This window comes from Alosa sapidissima, chromosome 2 (genome assembly GCF_018492685.1).
Source record: "Alosa sapidissima isolate fAloSap1 chromosome 2, fAloSap1.pri, whole genome shotgun sequence".
In the NCBI taxonomy this organism is placed as follows: Eukaryota; Metazoa; Chordata; class Actinopteri; order Clupeiformes; family Clupeidae; genus Alosa; species Alosa sapidissima.
In genome coordinates, this window is record NC_055958.1 from 26,431,409 (window position 1) to 26,458,701 (window position 27,293).

General features: G+C 41.7%; 1 protein-coding gene across 1 annotated transcript in view; it reads left to right on the forward strand.

The window, feature by feature from the left end:
* The first annotated feature begins 3,474 nt into the window (after positions 1 to 3,474).
* Positions 3,475 to 27,293, forward strand: part of b3galt1b (UDP-Gal:betaGlcNAc beta 1,3-galactosyltransferase, polypeptide 1b) — a 71,099-nt gene continuing 47,280 nt past the window's right edge. Inside the window, exon 1 of the mRNA XM_042084621.1 lies at positions 3,475 to 3,555. The gene's annotated coding sequence lies outside the window, so the exon portion shown is untranslated. The remainder of the gene's footprint in view (positions 3,556 to 27,293) is intronic.

Genomic DNA, 27,293 nt, shown 5'->3' on the forward strand with positions numbered 1-27,293 from the left:
CATACCTCAATGTTTTTTTTAGTCTTTCCAGATGTTCACTGTATTGTACAACATTCACACCCTGTTTTGAAAGATAATCACATTTGCTTTCATTTTTTTAGTGGCCATGGAGAGAGAGTTGCAATAGGACTTAGATTTATTAGAGTATCACCATTTGTCAGTATATATATTTTTTATTCTTTATAAGGTTGTAATATGTCCTGGAAAGTCTTTTCTGCATATCTTCATTTTTACTTTTACATTTTCAAGCACCTGGTGTGCAGCTGAAAGAACAAATCAAATATGTTTCTTTCTTTATCATGTCATATCTAATTGGTATTAATTGTCTTTCTTTTGGATATTTTTAATCCTATTCTAAACAGGAAATATTTTACAAGGTTACATTTTATCTTAGATTAGTCTTATATTCTTTGTAAAAAAAAATTGAAACAAAAAGACAATTCCTGATATTGTTATCTTGTCAGGCTGGTTCAACAATAGTCTTTATAATTTATTGATTCAGCAGCAATAAATGATAGTAAAACCCCAGTGCTTCTGTGATTTGAAGGCTCTATGTGGAGGAACCATGTGTTTCGCTACATGTCTCGGTGCAGATTTGTGTGTGTGTGTTGGCTTCACTGCGCATTAATCATCCATCTCGGCTCTTCTTCCCATTTGAGGTTAATACATTCCACACACACTTTCAGAGCCTCATGATAATTAATCTAAGGAATGTGCTAGTGCCCACACCTAGGTAATGCTTTATATTAAGGTGTGTTAACAAACCATTTACAAGGTATTACTAACTGGTCAGTTAGATATTTACTTTCATTTGATAACAGGTAGTTATCAAATGTAAGTATCATTACTTACATTTTATAAGTTTATAAGTCACAGTAAATAAGCCATTACAATGAATTACTAAATGGTTAGCTATCAGTCCCCATCAGATAACACTAGTAGATTGCCCACAAATAGTTTATGACACTAAAAATATACTGTATGCAGTATTATATATGCATATTGTTTGCAGTGTTTAATTCATGCATAACATACATGTTTGTTAATGGTAAGCCTTGAGCCAATATAGATGCCAAAACCTCTTGTAAACATAGTATAATTCACTATTTAGAAATACCATAATAAATGGTGTATAATAAAGTGAGTGAGATAGGTAACTATTTATTACATCTTTCTTATCAGTTGTGTAGGTTGTTTTGCAGCTCACCAATCTCAAGCAAGTGCTATTTATATTTTACTTAAGCTTACTTTAAAATAATTTGGGTCTGGTTCAGAAGATGCTTTTATCCAAAACGATTTAGAAAAATATGCAGATTCAGGCTAACCTGATGAGCCACACCCACATCCGTTAGGGTGCGTCTAGATTTCTAGGCTAGACTCAGGCAGGATTTGAGTCTAGATACCCAGCATTGTTAGCCACTATCAATGGTACATCCTTGACAGAATAAAAAACATGCATCATGACAAACTTAAACGTTCTGTAAAAGAGAACATATTTACAATGCAAAAATGTTCTGCGGGAGTGTATTCCCATGACTCCTTGGAAACTACCTTTCTGTAAAAAAGACTGTCAGGCAAAAGCAGATGATATAGCATGACAAATACAAAGCCATGGAAACATTCATTTACAAGACCAATGCCACTAAGAGGGAACATAATAATAAAATCCCTCTACCTCGATTTATGGATTTGACTTTATAATAGCCAACAGGGGTTTCATTTCATGCTAATGACACGTAGCACCTTTATCTGTGCCTCGTGGGCTATGGTGACTTAAGAGGTTTCTGAACAGAAAGCAGTTAGCCTTAACAGCAGCAGAAACATAACAACTTAACAGCAGTGGTACTGTATAACACTTTCACTGCCATACAATCACAAGAGCTACCTGGAGATGCTCTTATATGGTCATTAACACAATCTAATGCTGTTCAAAATCCTATGTGCATTACCCACATCATGAGAGCCTTTCTACATTAAGGCCCATAGAGTACCACAAGGTGGCTTACACTGCTCATATCTACGTAGACGACTCATTAATGTTTAAACAACACAGAGAGTGCCAGGCCAAAAACTAGGTTGTGTTCTCTTGGGTGAATAGGAAGACTGGAATGTACGCCCAACACAAATTATGTCTGGGGGAGAGTGCAGGGAAGGGTGAAGGTTGTGTGTATGTGTGTGTGTGTGTGTGTGTGTGTGTGTGTGTGTGTATGTCCATTTGTCTTCTGTTTATCTGTAATGTATCTATGTCTCTGTGTATGTATATATATGCATGAGTGTGTGTGAAAAAGAGATAGAATAGCCTGCAGCACAGTACAGTACAGGTGTCCACTGTTTTTCATCACAAGACACAACCTGGAGAGATAGGGGAAACACCAACTCTCTTGAACCGTAAAGACCATGCATGATTTGTAATAAGCTCATAAAATGTTGTGCACCAAGATCAATGATGAGCCAAAATTATGGTAACATTAGAATGAAAAATAGTGTGTTCACTTTAATAAACTCATATCCTTCCAGACTGACCTAGACCTAGAGGAACAGCAAAGACTTTGCTGCTAAGCACTGGTTAATTCCAGGTGGAACTAGGTAATACCCTCTCCCACACAGACGCAGGTCATACGACCGTTCATATTCAACAAAGGCCCAAGCTCATTGTATTACAACCAAGGCAGGCAGGTGAGCTAAGAAAAGGAAGGCTCCACTAATAGCCCTGTCTGATCTGTTCCTCTCTGGTCTGCTTTCCAAGAATAGTCTCACTGTCTCTATTTTGCTGCTAGTCGTGCACACAAGCAAACTTCTTTGTATGTGTGTAAGGCTTAAGCTGGATTAATCCTATACGCTTACTCTCCCTGCCTGCCCTCAGCCTGCTTACCTGGCCGGCTTCCCTCTGATTGCCTGCCTACCACAGAGCCTTATAGTGGAAATATGCAGGGGTGCTGTACCATTCATAGCGAGGGGCATAAGAGAATACATTAAATGGATGGACTGCTTTATGGCAAAGAGATAACCTTACATCTAAGGGCTTTACATTTTTTCATAAGGCAGAAGCATAATTGGATAATGATGTAGTCAATTAACTGACTGAGCCACATTTAAGTTAAGAGTGAGGTGATTATTCAATTTGCTGTAATGTAGGCTATTTTATCTAAGTCATGCACAATATTGTTATTAACACAAAGCAATATGAGTGGAGAGAGATTCATTGAGGCTGTATCTGCGTTCAATAGCCTACTTACAGCTAATAAATTATCCAGTTTGTCTCCTAATAAATTCTACTTTTTATTATTAACCATAGTTATTAACTATGGAAAAATCTCAATCTAACATGCTGTGTGAATTGGTACTCTTTCATGATTGGTTAGCGCATTCGACAGCTGAAGCTCTGATTGGTTAAGCCTCATGTCGCGTTAAAATACAACTACATACCTCCGTAGTGCTCGCGCAAACCATTTAGTCTATAGCCTACTGCCGGGAGATACTGAGTAGACAGGGGTACAGGCGACAGAAGCATCAGGACCAGAAGTGTTTGCAGGATGGACACATTCCAGTTGTAAGGTAAAAAAAAAAACCGTCTCAGTGATGATCATGGCATTAAGGCAAACGCTTAAGCCTATAGACTGTTTATTTTGATGGTGTATTTTGGAATATAGCCAATGTGTATACGATCTCGTAACTAAACATTAAACAGGTTTGACACATGGCTGTCACTGGTTCACAGTGATAAGATGCTGTTGCCAGAAACAAATTGTGTCTTTGTTGCGAGAATGTAGATTATTCGCCATAAGACTTTGTCAACTGTTTCGCCCTTTGACGATGTTCTCCAGCGGCATGCGCCGAGAAAAAGATCAGCCGATCAATGAACTGCTGGTGATAGGGCAATTGTGTTGGAAGAACCCTTAGCATCTACTTTGCTTGTTAGAATCGTTTACTTGTAGTTTGAAATCGGCTCACTATCCCCGAAAGCTTTCAGATAACTTTAGATTCGTTCTCATGGAGTTTTTACATGACATTGTTTTTGTAACATTACTCACTTGTGCATCAGGCTTTCGTACTCAAACATTATTATTTGCCTTATGACAATGATTTTACCCTACCGAAGTCGGGTTTACTGACACCGACTGGCTTTCTCCGCTTCACATTGACAGACGCTGTCATACTCCGAGAATGATGTCCGAACCTTGCTGACATAGTGGTTTACTGAAGTAAATCTTCCAAATGGATTGGTAGGTTAGCCTACTTGAAGTTTCGCGTTTTTGCGGCTACCTGGGTTTTGGTCGTTGGGTTCAGCCTGTCTCTTTTTGGACCATATTTCAGCTCAGAATGCAGCAGACTGGGCATTTTAAGGTGGCTATACGTCCTATTGAAGACGCCTGAATGAATGGCCTTTGTTAGGCTACTGGTAGTCCATATTGATATTTACTTGACAGTGTTAGGCCTACGTGACTGGTCTTCATTGGATCAAGTAAACATACTTTCTGGATGTCAGAATGATACATTATATCAAACAATAGTTTGACCTTTCAAAATGAAATAATTATAGATGGTCATTCATATTATGTTGGCCCACTAGTAGCCTAGGGTACAATTAGATCTCAGCAAATAGCCTAATTACAGACATTTAAAGTGCATAATTTGAACAGTCTTCCTCAAGGACTCATTTTATGACTTCAGCTTTTAGAGCTATGAACTCAGTAACACAGTTGGTTCTGCTGTTGTAAATTTCAAACAGCCTCTTTATAGTGTTCAAATAACTGAAGTAAGGTCCATTGATTGGACTCATAATTCCCCTGCCGAATAACCAAATGGGGAATGAAAATGCTTTCTTGAGAGTCTTCCCTCCTGGGTCATAGTGTGGGAGAGGAGATTGAGACTTTTCAGCTGGTGAGAAACAAATCCCTCTTGCAGCTCACCCTTAAAGGAGAATTCCGGTGTGATATTGACCTAAAGTGTATTGAAACATGATACCGAGTGTGAACGTATGTCTCATAGCCCATCTCGGCTTGTCCCCTGCACTCCAAAATCTGGCGCTAGTTAGCCGATGCTACCAACAGCTTTTTCAATAGTGGTGCTTCGGCATCGGGCTAGCCATGCAAATAAATCACTGTTTTACACTCATTTACAAGGCTCAATGTATCTCCACACTTCATTGGTAGACTTCTGAGGGCCCTGACATTTAAAACGAGACATTGAGAACTTTGAAAAAGCACTGGTAGTTTACTTACAAGACGATTTATACAGACAGTATCTTCACGAAGTTTAGCGTTTGCAGCCATCTTGAATTTAGTCACGATAAGTCGAGCAACGAGTAAGAATGAACAGGTATGATAAGGGATGGCTGCAAACGCTAAACTTCGTGAAGATACTGTCTGTATAAATCGTCTTGTAAGTAAACTACCAGTGCTTTTTCAAAGTTCTCAATGTCTCGTTTTAAATGTCAGGGCCCTCGGAAGTCTACCAATGAAGTGTGGAGATACATTGAGCCTCGTAAATGGGTGTAAAACAGTGATTTATTTGCATGGCTAGCCCGATGCCGAAGCACCACTATTGAAAAAGCTGTTGGTAGCATCGGCTAACTAGCGCCAGATTTTGGAGTGCAGGGGACAAGCCGAGATGGGCTATGAGACATACGTTCACACTCGGTATCATGTTTCAATACACTTTAGGTCAATATCACACCGGAATTCTCCTTTAAAGCTCTTTTTCCAGTCATCTTTCTCATCCGTTTCAAAACCTAAATGCAGATCACCGCTCTTGAGCTATGGGCATGCCATGCTCCAGATTTCAACTCTCAGGCAGGTTTTTTTGGGGAGGTGTTTATTCCCCAGTGTTTTCCATTACCAGACTCCATGCACTTTACCCCTGGCTACAGACACTGAGCTCTTCATCCTTGCTCACCATGAGATGCTATCTCCATGGGGGTGCAAAGGGAGGCTTGTGCCTGCCACAGCCTGGTTTCACAGTCCACTGTATTATCTCTTTGCACGTGCCCTGTGGATTTTAGGATCCTCATAAACCCCAAAACAAGTAGTCTATTTGGTGTCTTGTTGATTTCTCATTGTATTTGGTGCTGTTAAATGTGTTTGTTTTGTTGTAGAACTGTCTGTGCCACATTTAAAAGATGACAGTTAGTTAGCAGCCAAATCTAAACAAGTATATGTGGAGAGTTTTTTACTGAACCAAAATAACATTTCACCTGGGTATTATGCCTTACCACACTTTGCCAACGAAGCAGACACTTGGGATCCAGAATTAGTTTTTTTTGTGGAGAATAGCTTACCTTTTAAGACCATGGTTTCTGCCATCTTGTGCCAATGGTTGCATAGATTATAAGAGGTGTCATTGAATGGTCATAGAGGAGGAGGGTGTACAGACTGCAGCCAAAAGTGTGCAGACCTCCTTTGGCCATGGAGCCAAATAGATAGCAGAATTATACTGTTATGTGGCTCAGTCAAGACACCATACAGCAGCTAACAGTACTATGCTACAGTTACTGTACTATCGATACAGGGTTAGTGAAAGGTCCCCTGAATATATGAAGTTAAGTATATTGTTGTAGCTCCCCATACATTTGAAGATTAATGGTTGATCTAAACCAGTCAATGAATGATTGTATGATTAATTATGCACCAGGTTCTGGTTATCTCTTGTGAGAAGACCAGTCCTGTACTGGATGCAAACCTCCCACTGTAGTAACAGGAGCCAGACTTGCTTCCAAGGAGGCAAAAATGCACATAACTGCCAGCTGTTTGCATTACTGAAGGTGATGAGGTGTGGGGTTTAAACACTGCACAGCTCAGGCTCTCTGGCTGTCTGACAGGTCCAAGGAACCTTTGTGAACCTTTCCAAATATTGTGTCTGTTTAGTTGGGTTTGTAGCACGCAGCTTGTTTCACATCTCTTTGTCACACCGTTGTACCTTTATTTACCTCAATTAGGACATGTGGTGTTGTTATCCAGCACAACAAACTTCCAAGACTTTGGAATGCTTTTGTCTGTAAATGGTTCAGCAGCCTTATGCTACAGTAAGTATATACCAATCCCAGTGTAAGAGATGTCACTTGCTGTGTTGAGAAAAACTGTGGTCACTTTTTTATTTTATTTTTGTGGAGTTAGTGGTAGTAGTGCTGTGGATATGAACATGTACATGGTTTTGCTTAATGAGATGCTTTGCTTAATGAGATGAGTCTTAAGAGAACTTCTTATGTCAGAAAATATCGTCAGACATTTGTATGTTTCTCTGTTTAGGAGTGTGTTCTATCTGTAGTTTAAAGATATTAACTGATAGCTTGTCATAAGAAATCACACTGATTCCATTGTACCCATATGGTTTAGACCACTGACCATAATTGTCAGTGTTTAAAACAGCATTTTGTTGCGGTGTACTTACCGACCCAAGAACTTAATCCTTAATTTTACTCTAGCTTTCCTTCTGTAAATACAGTGTGTCATTCATTACCTTTTGTTGCATGGCAGTTACATTGTAACAAGTACAGTATTATTACTTGTGGCACATTTCCCCTTTTGCCATGGATCTGTCATCTGCATTTAGATTAAATGAAGGCTGCATTTGCTACACAGCAGGGTTGTGCACAATTCGAATTGCAATTCTGCTTCCTGTTTGCTACCTCAATTGAAATGCAAGTGAAATTCAAGAATTGAATTGGAATTTAAGAGCCAGTTTCAATTCAATTCTGGAATTTTGCACAAGCCTGCTACACAGAGCTAGAAAAGACACCAAGTTAGAAGTGCTTGACAGTTTGAGATGTTGGTGTTGGATTGCTCTGAAGAACCATGCTAGTTTCTTCTCTCTTTATCTTGACACAGATACATACTGTAGTACAGTGGTTCTCAGATGGAGGTACGCGTACCCCTGGGGGTACGTGAAGGCACTCCAGGGGGTACGTGAGATTTTAAAATATACATATATTTAAAAAGTAGAATCCATGCAAAAACACTTTAAAAACAATTATTTAATAAATATTTCAGGAAAATATAAGTTCATAAAATGGAGTCGTGGTTGAAGCGTAGCTGTAATTCTTGTGAAAACACGGATGGACAAGTGGCAAAGAAGGCCAAACCAGAGCCGGCAAAATTCCGGCTGTATCTTGAAGGATATGTTTTATTGCTCTGTTTTAAGTCTTTTTTTTCTCAACTAAAAATGCTTTGCGCTGGTTAGGGGGTACTTGACTGAAAAAATATTTCACAGGGGGTACATCACTGAAAAAAGGTTGAGAACCACTGCTGTAGTACTATTAACATAGCATAGTACAACTCCCTACTTTGAGCTCCCATTTCAATAAGCTTTGGACTCGTAAACTTGCTCATCATGACAACCCATACTGTATTTAGGTTGAATGGCTGCCCCTAGCACACCACAAGAAACATTTTACTCTGAGAGGTCAACACTCACACACACACACACACACACACACACACACACACACACACACACACACACACACACACACACACACACATACAGACACACACAGCCAACAGTTGGCTGCACAGGCTAGCATTACATAGACACAACACACACACACACACACACACACACACACACACACACACACACACATTGCCTTTGCAGCCAGTTGGTGGGCATAGCTGTTTCTGTGTAATCACAGCTCTGGGACCAGTTCCTTGACACTGACATATTGATTGTAGTTTGGAATAGCTCCGGTACAGCTGGAGTTAGCCGATTTCTCAGCTCTGACATGTATAGACATAATGCACTACCATGAAGCACAAAAACAACATGCCATGGGTATAAATACTGTATGAATACAACGTGTCACATTAATTCCAGTCATAGCCTGAGAATGATTTTCTATATTTGATCTGGTGGCCCCTTGCCAATCAACAGAATGCACAGTTGCAAAGCAGGTTGCTGCAGGTCCATTTTGGCTCTGATGTTTTGAGTTTCATGAGCAAGACTTGAAATATAAGATTCAGTAGGCCAACTGAGTGTTTCTTGGGGTCAATATTCAAAGCCTTTGTGGATGTGCTTTGAAAATCTGATTCAGGAACAGTTCATGTCGAGAGTTTTTCGGCAGCACTCCAAAATAATATTCCTTATGCAACCTTATGGGATACCGATCCCAAAGACCTCAGTGATGACCACGAAGTGCCACTAACTTATAAGTTGCACTTGTGTCCAAATTGTGTCTTATCATGAACTCACAGTGAAACTGAGAATGTAAATATGCCTCGTCAGATATCCGTGAAACTAAGGCACTTCTACGTTCACATGAAAGAACACTTAAGAAGCATCCTCAGGAAAAGCTTTGTCTGGATTTTTTATCGGAACCTTTTTATGCTCCCCTTGGGTATAGTGTATAGGCCTCTTTTCTCCTTAAAGCGTGACGCCAGAGCGCTGCTTATTATTGGGTTTAACAGAAGGGCCTGCTGAGTCCCCCAGGCCTCCTGGTGTTGACACTCCAGTGCTTTCTGTTTCTCAACTACCGGTCATGCGGATCATCTAGCACCTTTATTAAAATATAAAATATCACAGTGACAATTCAACTTTGCCCCCCAAACCAATTGAACTTTCCCCAGACATATTTCTTTATCGCTGCCAAGGAGTTCATGTTTTCGGTTTGCTTTGTTTTATTTGTTTTGTTTATTTGTTTGTTTGTTTGTTTGTTTGTTCATCTGTCAGCAGGATTATGCTACAGGGCTGAATTTCATGAAACCTTGTGGAGGGATGAAGCATAGGTCAATGAAGAACACATACCGTTTTGGAGCAAATCTGGTTCAAGGGACAGTTTTATTCCCTTTCTTTAGCACTGCAAGATTTAAAAGCATTTTGGCTTGAAGGAAGTGTGTGCTCCCAGATCTCTGACTCTATATCCAGACCTCTGACTCTATATATCCATTCTATTCGGCTGTGCCGGCCTTATTATGGCTGTGCTGAAAAAGCTCTCAAATCACTGCCTCCTGATATTTTTTTTGCTAAGTGAATGCCCTAACCAAAGGCAAAGGATTACAGCTGCCCATTGCCCATTTCTGTAAATGGATATTCATTGAAGCAATTCAGATTAAGTGCCTTACTCACTGAGGGGGCACATCAATAATATTTCACAACTGGGCTTTGACTCACAGGTTTCAGAGCAGCAGAGAGCCTGTGTGCTGTGTTTCGGTAGTCAGTAATTGTGTACCCCTGAAGCATGATTCTCTTGAAACTTTTCAGCTACAGTTGATGTTTGTATGTAGTTTTTTATAGTGTGCTATTCAGAATGTTGTAGTAAATTAATACCAGTGGGAGGGAGCAAACGTGTGCCCTATTTCTTTAAGTTTCAGGACGTTTTTACCCGGCCTCTTGTGTAGACATGATCTGTCATTGTTCATTTAATCTTTCCTGTATAGAACAGCATAGTGTTTATAGTAATGCTCGTAGCAATCATTGTCATTTAATCACTTAGGCTATCAGATCGATCCATCCTCTGTCATGCTGTTGACAAATCCTCCATCATGCTTGCTTCCTCCATTCCATGGAAAAGCCATGACACTATCAGTGATCAGTGAAGTTACAAGTGATTTCATTTCAGCATGCCAATAAACATGATAATACATAAACCAAATGTGTGTCATCCTTTCAGAGTCGTTGAATGCAGACCTTTGTGAAAGCTGTCATATTTACTGTAATAGCCTGGTGGTTTGACATACAATCCCAGCAAACCTCCCCATAGAGTGTGAGGAGAAGAGACAGGCAGAAGCCAGCTCTGAGATGGTGAGCTATGTCCTCCGCAGTGAATGTGACACCCGGCGAGACGGAAATAGCTGACGCAGGAAATGAATGACTACCCTCCTGAACACTGGGTGTGAAATGGCTGTACAGCAGCATTGTGTTATTGAAGTACATCTTGGAAATGTTTTGCAAATTGAGGCTCGTGTGAATAGTTAAACTAGTCAACTAGTCAAATTACTGTAGCAGTTTGATCTCATTATATTGGATGGCCTGTTTTTAAGAGCTCTAGCAAATAATTCTCTGATAAATGTCAGGGGCCTTGTTATTTTAGATTTATCTTGGGACTGATGTCAATATCTGAGATGATAATATGAAATGATTTTGATTATTCTCCTAACAATGTCATGCAATAGTGCATTTTTTTCTCCTTCTTCTTCTTCTTCTTCTTTTTTTTTGATTAATTTTCAGAAAATGTGCCCCGTGGAGGAAGTTAATCCAATTGAGTGTGCAACATCATTATGTTTATTGCTTCTGAATTTTTGTAACTTTGGCCCACCTGCTGGACCTGTAGGGTTCCCCAAGTAGTACTTTTGCAATGGCACTTGGAGGAGAGAATTCAAAACTCAGAATGTCACAAAGGCTTAGTTACCATGAACCATGTTGTTGTCCTTGTCCAGGTCTTGGGCATGTGGTTAGGTGGACTTGGTACGAGATTTCTCTACACCCTTAACTGTAGCCCCATGGCAACAGAGTGGGGAGAGAGGGCTTGGACTGCAGAGTGGCATTAGGGTACGTTTTGTAAAGCACTTTTCAGACACCAGACACAGCAATCTGAAATATCACCAAGAAGACACTACCCTGAAGCCTGTACTTTACAAATATTTTGTGTTCTGGAAGTGCCGTTTAATTCTGGCATTTTGTAAAAGGTTACTTCCCCCCAAAACATGTTCAACCTTTCTTGTGTATGTGTGAATGTTTTCCACCAAGCCATGCTGTCTGTTTTTGATCCCCTGCTTATGGAAATAAGTTCAGTTGTGCGCAAGCCTCATTCCAGGCAAGTCCCTGCCTCGTTCTAAACAACTTGGGAATTAAGTCATCGGTCATCATTAATTCAAGTGTATGCCCCAGAGAGAGCGAAAATTGTGCCTGTGCATCTCAGTACCATAATGAGGAAAGCATGACGAGATGAAGGAAGAGGAGGTGGTGAGCCTACTCACATGAAGATGAAGAGTGGAGTACCAAGGCCCTTGGATTTGCCTAGCCCCACCGGCACAGCCATATTCATTTCATTAATTTGTTTGGCCTAACCCCCGGCAGCTCGTCACTGGGAAAAGCCCAATCAATGTGGCCCCTGTCCCAGCGCTGGAGCAATGGGCTGCCAGGTTAGCTCCTCATATCTGACACCTTTTCTTAGCTAATGGTTATTGAGCGGCGCAATTTATTAGCCGCTTGGAGGGGAGGTGAAAGCCGAAGTGGTCTTAAAATAAGAGTGACAACTAAATAGAGAGAGAGAGAGAAAGAGAGAGAGATGAAGCTAGTGAAGGTCTGGCCAGACTGCTTACTGCTGGGTCATCTGGTTATGTTGGTCTTCACCTTAGTCCTCTGTGCTTAATGATCCTGCATGAGGCTTATAAATTCTTCACTCCAGCTCTCCATGTCTGTCTCTCTCTCTTTTCTCTTTCTCACATTCACTGGCTCTCTGTCTACCATTTTCTCTCTCTCACTCGGCCTCTCTTTGTCTATCTCTCATTATCTTTTTTCCCCATTCCCCTTGGTCTATGTTGTCCACACTGCTTTGCTCTGCCTTGCTTACTCTGTTGAACTGATCGTCTCGTAGGGAAACATTAGCAATCAAATGAAGCTCAGGAGGACGGGCTCCCCGGTGGCAGGTGTTGCACTCAGGGCATACTGATGAGATGTTGCTGCACTCAGTGTGTGTGTGTGTGTGTGTGTGTGGGTGTGTGGGTGTGTGTGTGTGTGGTTAGCCTGGAGGTGGGGGTAGGAACATCTGAGAGTCCTCAGGGAGGCTGAGGTGTGTGTGTATGTGGAGTTATGCTGCTGGTTAAACCAAATGTAATTAATTAAATTAGGGATCTAGTTTAGTATGTGATAATTTCAAGTTGCACATATTGAACCTTTGAAGCTGTTTTGATAGGACCTATTTGGAGGCCGGTGTTAATCTTTGTTTATCTCGTAGAACTACAAGAGAAAGGCATCTCCTGATTTAAAACTTGATTTGTCATTCTGCTGAGATTACATTTTAGCTCTTGTGATCGATGAGTTGATAACATTGTCGAGCATCTCTAAAAACCTATTGTTAAATGCTTTCTTAACTTATCTCCTCATGTCCTGCAAATGTATTATTTTCAGTGCTGTCATTTGTAATTCTGATACGTTTTGTGTGTTGCTGCCTGCAGTCCGGCTTTTGGGGAAAATTAGCTCAGGCTGTGAGAACGCTTTTACAGCTGTTGTTCATCAGAACATGAATACCAGGTCATGGAGACCCTCTCATGTGTTCTCTCCCATTGCATGCTATCAATCTGTGGATGGATGTACTTCTTTATATTACAGTAACAGGATTGTATTTGTCTGAATGTTCGCTCCACTGAATAGGGAGGCATGTACAACAGTCTCAATCATTTCTGTCTTTGACTGTGTATGAGTGTGTCAGTGTGTGTTTGTGTGTGTGTGTCCACGTCTTCTTTCTCTCAGCAGCATTCCTCTGGGTCTCTCCGAGGACACAGGCAGGCCTCTGCCTCTTCCCAGAGTTCATCTGATTTCCCTTGTGGGGAGGCAAATTGCTTTGTAGGCCACTTGAACTAGCGCTGCCTCCCGCATCCCGCTGATCCCCTGGCCCCTGCACACAGCAGACGGGGGGACAGGACAGGGGCGCGGGTGCTCGCTGGCTTTGGCCTTCAGTGAGAAAAATAGCAGCCAGGGAGAGAAAAAGCCATTCTGAAAACAAAGACAGGACCGGCTCCATTGTTTTCTTGGGTTGATTACGATGACACAGATTTTTTGTTATTTTAGCTGTCTTTTCAGCAGGCTGTCTGCAAGAGCTGCCATCTGTGTGTGTGTGTGTGTGTGTGTGAGTGTGCTTGTGTGTGTGTGTGTGTGTGTGTGTGTGTGAGAGAGAGAGAGAGAGAGAGAGTAATAATAGCCTGTGAAAGAAGGATTTGCCACTGTGGTGTAGTGCACAGACATTTATGTAAATCTCTGTCCAGAGCTTACAATCTGGCTGCTTTGGATAATGCCTCCATTCCTAAAGGGAGGAACTCTGAGCTTTCCCCCTGTGCTGTCACTGGCTTTACTTTTCAGTGTTGGTTTTGCAGCAATACCAGCACACTGCAATGTGTTCAATATGGACTTCATCCATTAATACAGTCTCAGTAGAACTGAGTTCATATAGCCATATTGTTTTGTTGGTCAGCATCCCTAGGAAATGTTTCTGTTATCTGTAGCAGTAACTTTGGGGCAGCCGTGGCCTACTGGTTAGCGCTTCAGACTTGTAAGCGGAGGGTTGCCGGTTCGAACCCCGACCAGTAGGAACGACTGAGCAAGGCACCTAACCCCTCACTGCTCCCCGAGCGCCGTTGTTGCAGGCAGCTCACTGCGCTGGGATTAGTGTGTGCTTCATCTCACTGTGTGTTCACTGTGTGCTGAGTGTGTTTCACTAATTCACGAATTGGGATAAATGCAGAGACCAAATTTCCCTCACAGGATCAAAAGAGTATATATACTTATATATACTTGTACTTATAGATAGGCACATCTCAGAGTTTTTGACTTTGCATTTCAATGTTTTTTTTTTAGCTCATTTTCAGTGTGTTTGGCATTTAAGCAGTCTGTCATTTCCTCTGAGTCAGACAGCATCTTCCATCTATCGCAAGATTCCCATTCACGTCACTTTGCTGGGCTGTTTAAAGCGAGACCTGTTCATTGTGCTTGCAGTCAACCGCTCAATAATGGGATGAAATAGAAAATCTCATTGTGGGCAGTGGTGAGGCAGCAGCCAGGGGTGAGGCGGCTGAATAAACACGCGGCTGCCGCTAATGACGTTTCACCACAGCTTCTCATCACACTCATGGCGGAGTCATTTGTATAGAATGACACCACACAATCTCATGTGAGATTGAGAGATCAGAGGCTTGCGTCAGAAACAATGCAGGAACATAATTGCTTCGCTAGATTTTTTGTGTTTGTGCTGTTTTTCGCACAAGCAGGGGGCGGGGGGAGGGTTTGACAACGTGAGAGGTGTCAATCCGTAAGGTGTTTGAAGTAGGACTCGTCGCTGTGGGAAGCCCAGTGGGATTAGTGGAAACAGAGCGAGCGGTTCCCTTTGAGAAATGAACACCGTGTCATGTAAATAGGATCTGTCGCGTTTCCTTCCTGGCAACTGTTTACCTGGTAGAGAGGGGGGGGGGGGGTGCAGAATTGTGAAAGGAAAGACTCATAGGTGCCTGTGGTTGAGCCGCACAGCTGTGCTAAGGGCCCGAGGGGAATGAGAACAGAGGCTGGCTGCGGAGGTCCACTCCCCAGGCATTTCAGAGCCTGCACTCTGTTCACGCAGGGCTCCAGATGCCCCATGCAGTTTTAACACTGAGCACACACAGCTCTTAATGCGGCGAGATGAAATGGGAGCTTTCACTTTCCATGGGGCTGAGATTCTCCAGTGTGTTAACTGTAGCCATGTCAGGTCACCTGACACTTTCAGGTCACCTGCATGCCATAGATGTCGTGGCCTGCTGTGAGAGTGATCAGATTGGGATCAAAGGGGTTCTAAATGGTTTTTCCAAGACCCCTGCAGAGTTGAAAAGGACATTTTCATTAATGAAAAGAAAAAAAGCGAAAGAAAGTGCCAGAACATGGTGACATGTCTTTGTGAGCCTGAATGATTTTAACCAGCCAGAGGTGAGCGTGATGGGTGGTTTGAAACAGCAACTTACATCTATTTTAACACTTGTGATCAAGCTCAAGAAAAAACTGAGAATTATTAATGTTAGATTGACTCATCACTCTAATACCTTAGATTTCCCCTGATAACTTGTTATTTTCATTACACATCTCTGGGAGTGGAGAGGTTATGACATGGAAGGCATTGTATTCTTGTACTCTTGATAAGTTATTGCAATGAGTATTTCAGGCTATTTGCTACTACCTATTTGTTGTGTGTGATGATTGGATGGGTTAGGCACACGGGAGGTAAAGCACTGACGTTCAGTGATGTCACTACCTAAGGCTCATTTTTTACATTTACAGCCCAGGCTTCTAAAAACGGAAACAAAAACACTTTTCTAGCCATTCACCGACGAGATGTGCGTTCAGGAGAGTTTCACTGGCATGGGAGGGAGGGGGAGGGAGGGGCAAGCTAGCTCTCTGTTTTGTTTGAATGTCAACAGAAGTGACGTTACCCATCATCGCTTAGAGCACCTTTTCTTTTCAAAATTCTTTTTATTGTTTTTTTTTTTTTAAAGGAAGCGATATACAGTCATAGCGTAGGCACAATGTAACTTACAATGTGCTTAGAGCACCTTTAAACTATATCACAATATTTCATGGTATTTTTGGTGACAACGGTATAAACAATCATATTAAATATTCTCCACTGTTTTCTTGGCCACAAGCCACATCAGCTTACTGCAGTGGTTCTCCACCTTATTGGAGGTTGTGACCCCCCAGAATAATCAGGCTGTTCATGACCACCCTCCACCCTACTCTCTATCTGCAGGCTCCCTGCACTTTCTTGCCCACAGACGGAATATTACGGTAAATTTAGAAGCCATCTACATAGGCGGTGGATGAGGCTTCTACTTTACCATCACAGATGGATGGAGTTATGAATGTGCAGCCAATGAGATAGTCTTAGTCTTAATCACACATGACAGCATTTAATAGGCCTGCCATGATAATTACATTATGTTATTGATAGTTTTCTCCCTACCCCTTCATAACCGGTTTACTTCTCTATCTCAATAGCGATCTCTACCTAGTTAAAATTTCCATTGCTGGTAATTTAATTAGCTAAAATTCACTGATGCGTGAAATATAAGAATCTCTCCATTTATCAACTTCTTTGCCATAGTCTCAGGGAGCATGCACTCAAATGAGTATGTTCATGTATGTGTCTGCCCTTTGCATGCAAGTGTCTGCTAAAATAATAATTACCATAATTATGTCTGCTCTTGACCAGAGCTAGTGGTTGAAAACCTGCATACACATACACATATTTACAACCTGTGCGTTTTCAGTATTGGGTGAAGAATGGCAATATTACTAACATAAATTAACTGCAACATCACCATCACTTTTCTGAGCTGGGAACAAAAAACTGCAGTTGTAGGTGGAGAGGCCTTGTAATTGCATTACTGTGCGGTTAGCATAAAGTGGTCTACAGTGACAATCATATCGTTATCACAATATTTTCAGGGACAGTGTATCGTACAGCAAGATTAGTTAATGTGAGTGGCCTAGATATAGAGTCCATTTAGGTGTATTGCTTTTGGGAAATCCTGAGAGCACTTGGTACACAGCACACTGGCTTCCTATATGTGTGTGTGTGTGTGTGTGTGTGTGTGTGTGTGTGTGTGTGTGTGTCTGTGTGTGTGTGTCTGTGTGTGTGTGTGTGTATCCTTCCAGACAGTGGATGTCTTAATGCAAAGCAAGCTGTTATTGCAAAAATAAATGGTCCAAGAGACTCTAGCACTGCTCTAGGACCTTTTAGCACAGCCAGTTAGGACACTTTTGTGCAGGGTGAATTGGCCCTCTAACCACTAGCAGACTGGCTCACTAACCCCCTCGACTAACAGCACGAGCTGCTCCTCCAATCCATCTCTGTCAGGCAGCCGGGACACAGCCCGCGGAATCGGAACTCAAATCAGATTTATTTGGACTTGCCGTGTTTCCTCCAAGCGATTCAATTTCAAATGCCTCAAAAGCTAATTTGTCAAAGGGCCCCAGAGACTCTCTCCAGAGAAAAGTGCCCCCAAAACAGCTTTCTCCCGTAACACCTTCAAACCGGTGCAGAACTATACATTTTCCATTATGTCCCTGATTGAGAAATAAAATGACAATATTTTCCAAGATGGCAGGAAGTCAGACATTGGGGTGATTTGTCATTGGAAAATCTTTCTCTTGTCAGTTTATTTCACCTGATGATTGTTTTGTGAGGTTTATAGGCAAAAATTGTCCTGTGCTCATTCAATGCGCGTAAGCAGATTTCAACAGATATATTTGACACCGAGGGAGAAAAGGCTACAGATACTGTTAGATACAGAAGCACTCTTTGTCCACAGTTTAACACCCTTAGCAAAAGGTCTTAGAATATACAGTTTTCCTGACCAGAAAATCTATTACTGTATTCAAAGGCGGATTTTCCTTTCATTTCAAACATTAAAATAATGCATTTAAGCTCTGTTGGGATATTTTACTTTGTATTCCATTGGGTAGCTTTGCTTATCAGTTTTCACTCATCTAAAGCAGAATATTAGGAGTTCAGAGATAATTGATCCAGTACTGGTGTATTGAGAAGGCATCTAGCTTAAGAAAAACTCCATGTTCCTTATCAACTCCAAGGGTGGCTGATTTTGTTTGACCGTATTAGGCCTAAATTGTAGTACTGAAAGTAAGAGAGGGAATCAGGTTTGGTGCAGGGAGAGAAAAGTTTGCAGAGCAGTTTGATCTTACCATTGTCCTTGAACAATCTGTGATGAGATTTTCCCCTCTCAACAGTGCAAGTATGCAGTAATGTATGCAAATTAGGTGGGGAAAATGCATAACCAGCCCCCTTACATTATGTAGACCTACCAAGCTGTGCTCTCAAGCACCTCCGATATCATTCGGATAAGATAGCCTAACAAATATATCAGGCTTCTTTTCATTTATCGGCAGCCCGCTAGAAACATGACACGGCATATACTGTAATATCTGTCCAATTTTCTAAATGTGTCTCTTCTAATGTTTGCTTGATAAATATAGATCTGTGGGCTCTATTACGATGTTGCTGGCTGAACCACCCCTCATTTGTAAAACTTAACTAGTGCCTTATGTTCCTCCTTTCATTTCTCTTCAGGGTTCGGCTTTCCCATTGCACTCATAAGTTAGAGATGTGGGAATTTAAATAGCACGTCTTAGCAGAGCAGATTGCTATAGGCTAATGAAGACCTATGTCAGTCCTTAAATTAGAAGTGGCCCCACTGCCAAGGAAATGATTTTGATCGCTCTTCAATAGGGCAGCTAGTGTGTCTTTGCAAGCGATAAGGTTTTGTTAGTGTGTCATTGCAAGCGATAAGGACATACAGAGCGAGGTGTGGACGCGGATGCACATGCTAGTTTGGACAGCGACCGAATGTGATGGACAGGGTGCCTGGGCCTTGTTTGGAAAGGTTAGGCAGCAGTGACAGGCTTGGGTCAGCCAAACCTCCCCGATGCTCAATTACCAAACATGCCAGGCGCGCCACACTCAAGCTCGAGCTCGCCGGATGACCCGGTCAGGTCAGCAATCGTCTCCACAACTAACTGTCATTTTAATGACTCGCCCGTCCTCATCTGCCTGTCAGACTGTCCACCCACCACTCGCCCTCTGAAAACACATGCTAACTCGACTCGATCTCCGCTGCCAGTCGGCGCGAACGGCAACACAGCCTGGACAACTCGCTAATGAACAGTGCTGTGCAGAGGACTGAAAGGCTAGCCTAACTTGGCTAGTATTTATCTGACATTATATTCAATCTTACCCTCTACTTCAAGCCTTTCTCCCCATTAGTGGACTAAATATAGACAATAAAGCTCGCAAAGACAATAACAAGTGCAAGTGAGAGAACATTCGACTTTGAAAGTATCGACATGTTTATGGTCCTGGGTTCATTGTAAAGGTTATGCATTGCATTTTGTAGTCACTGTAAATGTCCTTTCGGCAATTAGAGAGCAAGTGTTTGTATGCTTTTCATTTAATGTGCATCCAAAGAGTCTGGAGATGGCTCAGCTTTTATTTATTGACTGTTTGATTTTATATCTCTCTAGCTCTCTGTACCTCTGCTTTCCAAATGACTGTTGGGATTTCCACAATGGACAAAAAGAACAAAGACAAACAGTAAGGGTGTTAGACCCAAAAGCAAAGCTGACCCTGCGAGTCCTTGAAACCTGAGGAGGGATCACAGTCTCTCCATCTCCTGTGATCCAGGCCTCTGTGTTAGAGGAGAGGATCACAGTGGTGTTGGCATGAGATGTGGTGCAGAGACAGCCTGGCCCCCTCTCTGATGCTGCAAAACAATCTGTGAAGTCGAGGAATGATTTAATCTTGGGCTCAGAGGGCGAACCCACATTGTGCCCACGGAGCTCCCGTCGACAACATTTTTGTGAGAAATGGGCAAAAGGGAGGATGAGTTCTACTTCAGAGCTGTGGGTGTCTTTGCATGTCTGCATGTACACAGCATGACTGTGTTTATGAGGGACACTCTCTGAATTAGAGTTAAAGAGCTAAATTCGGGAACAAAAGAGTTCAATATATTGTTCATGCAACTCAGCCCATTCAATTGCTCAGTTGTTATAGCTCTTGTATTTCCTGCTTGTGCTGTCCTGTAGTTGGCTCTAACAGAACCAGCGCTATATGAACGAGTGAGTGAGTTAGTGAGTGAGTGAATGAGTGAGTGAGTGAGTGAATGAGTGAGAAAGAGTGAGTGAGAGAGAGAGGGAGTGAGTGAGTGAGTGAGTGGGTGGATAAGTAGGTAAGTGAGTGAGTTAGTATGTGGTGCCATACTTGCAATGTAACCAGGGCCCTGCTCACCCTGGCAGCAATTTCAGGGATGCTCGAACCCCACAGGAGGAAGTGGTGATGAAGCACATCCATATTTACCATGACTGGCCATTTCTACATTTTACACAGTGTGTGTCAGCAGTATTCCTCATTGCTGCCTCTAGTAGCAAATTTGTGTTTGGAACAGATCTGTGTTTTTTGCCCCATGGTATTGAAGGAAGTGAGTGGACTTAAGCAATTAGAAGTTGCTCTTGCATGTAGTAAAATTACGACAGATGTACGGTGTTCATTTTAGGACATCCTCAGACTCAGGTGTCAGACTCAGAAAAACATCGGTCATCTTCAGACAAAACTGCCTCAGCGTCAGAAAAACCTCTGTCATCTTCAGACAAAACTGCATCAGCGTCAGAAAAACCTCTGTCATCTTCAGACAAAACTGCCTCAGCGTCAGAAAAACCAGACTCAGGTGTCAGACTCAGAAAAACATCTGTCATTTTCAGACAAAACTGCCTCAGCTTCAGAAAAACTTCTGTCATCTTCAGACAAAACTGCCTCAGCGTAAGAAAAACCTCTGTCATCCTCAGCTAAAACTGCTTCAAACCAAACTGCCTCAGAAAAACATCTCTAAGGAGTCAGGTCTCAGAAAAAACGCTGTCAGAAAAAGTGGAGTCAGGTCTCAGAAAAAACGCTGTCAGAAAAAGTGGAGTCAGGTCTCAGAAAATCAGGTCTCAGAAAAGTATTAAGTATTAAATAAAGACAAATGTGCTATGCCATGATGTAATACCATATAATACCATTATAAAACGTTAGCAGTTGTCATTGTCATTGCACAACAATAATAGACAGACATAAAGATAGACAGGTACTTGAAATGTAATCCCCAGGGGACAATAACTGCAGCGTTGTTGAATTCATTTGATATGAGATGTTATCTTAACTTATTTAGAGAAATGTGCCTTGTTGTTGGTACCTGCTATTTCATGTATTATCATAATGGTATTATATGGTATTACATCATGACATAGCACATTTGTCTTTATGGGGGTTTGGGAATAATGATGTGATGATAATGATGCAGGTTTCTTACTGGTAGGTAGTGTACAACTGGGAAACGGTTAGCAAAAGTAAGAAATAATGGTCCAGGTGTCGTTCTGGACTTTCGTGGTGGAAAAATGTTTAACCCACTTTTCCCTAGCTCATTGAATGTACCGTAATCCTACGAAAAACAAATTATTTTGCTGTATGTAGTACGTAGCTTACTCCGGAATGTGCCTTACAGCAGCTGCTAATGTTACTAGCGAAGTGAGGTTAGCTAAGTTACATCCATGGATTTCCTACAATGTGTATACCATTGGATCACTTTCTACCTTTACTTATAATTTCTACATCTAACCAAGCACCAAATATAACATGCCAGTGACCAGGCTTGGAATTTCACCATTCTGGGGGCAAGGCCACTTGGCCTTCAGTTGGGCATATTTGGTGGGGGGCACAAAGGCCACATGGGCACCAAGGCCAAAGTTAACTATACAGTAGTAGGCTATAAAAATGATCAAAGTTGTATTTAGCCTATTCACTGCAGTAGACCTGCATCATTGTATGAAACATAACAAAAACATGAAACATGACATATTACATATAAGTGTGAATCATCTGATCATCTAATAAAAACAGATATCTAGGCTATATATAACATTTATTTTATATTTGGCCTGCTATGAAATCATGTATTGAACCATTTAAATTTAAGCACAGCTCATCTTTAAGAAACTCAAATAGCCTAGATGCATGCTTAGCATTTTGTGATCAGGCTACTTTCATAAACTCTTAGTCAGCTGTCCTCTGATTTACCAATATTTAGGCGATATTTGTAACATTTATTTTGTATTTGGCCCGTTATGAAATCGTGTGGAACAATTTAAACACATTGTAAAACTTAAAGCCCAAATTTGGAGACATCAATGCATGTCGAAATTTACTGCAAATTCAAAACTGGATTACTCTGGAACGGCTAACTGTACAGGGGACTGCTTTACACCTTTATGTTCGGTAAGGTCTGCTGTTTATTCTGATATGTGGTTTGTCATGTGTTAAAAGAAGGGTTCGTAAAGTATTCCACCGAGATGAATGGGTAGGGAGATCATGGACGCAAAACCTTCAGTAGAATGTATGATTAAATTGAATTATATTATTTACTTTTCTCGCGAACCGTTCAACACAGCAATTATCGGCTAACATCGTTTAAAAGCTGAGAAAAAGCTCTTTCATGTGACATCACTTGTGATGTCTGTGTGATGAATAGGCTACTTCGCGAGTAGTTCAACTGAGAAGAATGGGTGAATTTGGACGCACTTTCTTGCGATGTCACTTTCTCCACTGCGTAAAAGACTAAATTAATTTGCGCTGTGAATGCTAAGATTATTTTGACAGGCCGCAGGCTAAATAAAAATCGCTATTAGTAGGACACAAAGCAGAATATTGAAAGAAGGGGGCACCAAGGCCACCGTGGCCTGTAAACCTATGATTTTCAAAGGGGCTTCACGGCCAACGCAAGGGGCTACCACGGCCGTCGTGGCCGCCGTGAAATTCCTACCCTGCCAGTGACAGAATAACGTATTAAGCATAATATTAAACTCACCGTTCTGTATCCGTCGTCTTCTTCTGTCCCCACAATAACTTTTCATTTGAGACTTTTTCGTCTGACTCTGTTTTTTCTGACAGCGTTTTTTCTGAGACCTGATTTTCTGAGACCTGACTCCACTTTTTCTGACAGCGTTTTTTCTGAGACCTGACTCCACTTTTTCTGAGGCAGTTTGGTTTGAAGCAGTTTTATCTAAGGATGACAGAGGTTTTTCTTACGCTGAGGCAGTTTTGTCTGAAGATGACAGAAGTTTTTCTGAAGCTGAGGGAGTTTTGTCTGAAAATGACAGATGTTTTTCTGAGTCTGACACCTGAGTCTGGTTTTTCTGACGCTGAGGCAGTTTTGTCTGAAGATGACAGAAGTTTTTCTGACGCTGATGCAGTTTTGTCTGAAGATGACAGAGGTTTTTCTGACGCTGAGGCTGTTTTGTCTGAAGATGACCGATGTTTTTCTGAGTCTGACACCTGAGTCTGAGGATGTCCTAAAATGAACACCGTACAGATGCCAAAAGTCAGACAATCAGGCACCCAACAAGACCTCTGGCCAGACAGACAGAGGACTAGAGAACGCATGGCCACCCCCTCCACAAGTGACACGTTGTCACTGGATATCCACTGTGTCAATCACAAGAGGGCGTCCAGGGACACTAGCAAGATCACATTTTTATTATTGCCACAGGGCAACAACTTGCGACTTGCAATTTCCAACAGTGTATTAGAATTAGAGTATCACCCCATTTCATTTTATTTAGGAGAAAGATAGGAGCCTATTTTTAAATTTCTCTGCAATGGAATGGAATGGTTAAGAATATGAATCAGATATTTCCCAAACGGTCAAAAGTGTGGCTTGAAAGGTAGAATTAAAGTAGTTTTTACTTCAGAACTATGTCTACCCCATTGAGTAGTTGAATTGGCTCTGACTAGTCAAGCATATCCAGTTGGAAATATGGTTGGAACACAGCAGGAAATTTGGCCCAGATACTGTAACGACTTTGTGATCCACCAACCTTAGTTTCTGCTGAGGCATCAGTCTCTCTAACCAGCCAGAGTGACTTTACTCATTGGAAATGAAACGCTGCCCTGGTTTCCGATGACTTCTCAGTGCCCCCATCAGACTGGCTATGCTTCAGTGTGTGTCCATCCTCTCAGCCACTCCGACGTCTGCCAAACTGTTATACTTTGCCCAACTAAATTGGCACCATTACACTCTTCATTATGGTGGACATCCCCACTTTTTTCTTGAACTAATTTGACCTTTATTGAAAACCTTGTGTCCCTTGAGATTAGGTATTTCTTGGAGTCAGATACAGTCAGTCCAACATCTAATTGATAATGAAGATGACCTAAAGCTACATAAATACAGGAAGAGATTAAAAAACAAATCTTTAAAAGAATGCTATTACTGTAGCCTACAAGGGCCCAGGTACGAACTGGAGGCTGTCCCCTACTCTCGCATAGTAAACACAAATGGATCAGTGTGCTCCCCAGCAAACACAAAAGCTTGGGTTTGCTTCATCTTTTGATGATAAGTTTTGAATAATATATGTTATAAGATAATCCCTCACATAACACATCACAGCATTACACACTATGTGCACACATGTGCAGGCCAGTGTTTCACTGATTTTTGCTTTTTGCGGCGATGACTGTGACAAGCTCAGACCCGTGGTAGGTGTCACATGACCGCGGTAATGCAGTTACAGTCCCAGCCCTATATGGAGCTCAGCCATATTTACCTTGACTGGCAATTTTTACATTTTACACAGTGTGTGTCAGGCTTGATAGGGGGTTGCGGAGTATTTCCTCGCAACATCCAGCCAAAGAGAGGGCTAGGTGTTTTGTTAGTGTGCATCAAGAAAGGTGTGTGAGTGTGTGTGTGTGTGTGTGTGTGTGTGTGCAGTGTTTCCCATACAGTACATTGACTTATTTATGGCGGCCTACCACAATATCAACATTGACCACCACCAGTGTTGGGGAAGTTACTTTTAAAAAGTAGTGTTTGCTCGTTACTCGTTACTTCTCAAAAAAGTAACCTGTTACTTTACTTAGTTATCCTCTATGGAAAGTAACTTTTTATGTTACTCGTTACTTTTACGTTACTTTTATGTTGCTCGTCTTTAGGCAGAACCCAATATCTGTTCCTAAATGTGTAGGCCTACATAAAGTTCTACTATGGAGGACATAACAGGTATTTCTTTTGTGCTCTTTATTATAAAAAATGCCACAAACAGAGCACTTAACAAGAAAACAATGGGCTTATAGGCTTCAACACCACCACTAAAGCCCTATGAAACAATATCAAATAACATAGCCTCAATACATCGTGAGCATATAGTTGAACACAAAATATATGAGGGCTTATTTTATAGCCTTATACTCTTTCATTAAACAGGCGCTCCTCCGAAATTTGGTGCAAAGCTAGTGCAAATCGTTTCAATAGGCTGGCAGTTGAGTTAATGGCAGTGGACAAAATCAGGGCACAGTGTAGGCTACAACTAACACTTACATGTACATTCCTCCCCTTAGTTTCGAGTAATGTGAATACCTCCATCCCTCAGGAGTTAGCGTTCGCTTCGCTAGCGTCTCGCTTGCTATGATTGCTCTTCATTGCCACCAGCTTCTGTCACGTACCGTGTGGAGCTATGATTGCACTTCATGCTACCAGCCTCTGTCACATAGGCTGCCGTGTGGAGCTCGTGCCTATTGCGCAAGCGCGCAGCTGAGAAAGCAGCGTCGCTGTCAAATCTGCACCCTGGGAAAAGTAACGTTGCGCCGATATGAAAAAGGAACTACGTTACGTTACCAATTTTTCAGTAGTAGCGCGTTACACTACTTTTTACTCGAAAAAGTAGTTACATTACTGTAACTCGTTACTTTGTAACGCGTTACACACAACACTGACCACCACACAATGATTTTCCAGGTTGTACTAAATTGTGCTTAAATCTGGTTAGCATCATAACCACGCTGTGCTAATTTGTTAAAAACTGTTGCATTCAAGTTAATTCTGCAAACCAACCACCACAAATGGAATTCAATTCTGTAGGAAACACTGGTGTGTGTGTGTGTGTGTGTGTGTGTGTGTGTGTGTGCGTGTGTTTTCACGGCACAGCACAAGGGGGCCTTTCTTTAGGTTTTTGCTCAAGTGGAGCATTTTAATGAGGTGCCTTCCAGGCCCTCCGGCTCCAAGAGTGACACCGCTGGGCCGTGAGGAACACTGGAGCACAAACACACCGCACGTCATCGCACTCGCCGTCACTCAGCATCCAGTACACACCAATGTGTCAAAACACACACACACACACACACACACATAGACACACACACACACACACACACACACACACACACACACACACACTGGACCATGACTGCAGTTTGGCGATGCTTCACTGTGCCAAAAGGAGATTGAGGCGTAAGACACAGGATGCTCCTCTGGTCTCCTCTCATGCCCAGCCTCTGCACCTAAGAAAGGACAAGTTCAAAGCAGCCATTGTTCCCCCTTCCGACTGGGCCAGAGTCTCATTATCTTGCTTCCTCATGCCATCGAAATAACCTCAGTGAACTTTTCAATATGACAGGGAAAATAGAAAGTGATGAGTGGAGGTTGTTAGAGAGAGGGCTGACACCTGAGATCTCTATTACGGACTGACAGCGCAGTGTATGTTGGCAATCATGTAGCCGCCTCTCTTTACAAGTATATACTTGTCTATGCTGTGTGAGCAAATACTATTTTGAATATGAACTTTTTGGACATGTAGTGAATGTGTTGTATGTGTTGCATACAAGGTCTAGTCTATCTGTAGTTACGAAGATTGTAGTTAAGATGCTGTGGATGGGGGACCAGGGTGCCATTTGCAGTTGCTATAAACAGTCCATTCAGAGGCTGTTTTAAAATGGTCTCATACAAATCTCATGATGCCTCTGTTTGAGGCTGGGGTGCCTCTCACAGACGGCGCCTCAGGCCGTTTTTTCTCTTTGTGCTTCAGATTGTCTATGGTACTGCAAACAATCAAAACAAATGTGCAATCAAAATTAATAGTTATTTTCTTTTATCTTAAAAAATTACTATTAATATTCAAAACCATCTTGAAGAATTTTCAGTTTTATTTTTTTATTATGTAAGCCATGTTTCATTGTTACAAAAGTTGGTACAAGATGGGCTACTTACCTTGTGACATTTAAATGGATGCTTATTTTGTGAATTGCACAA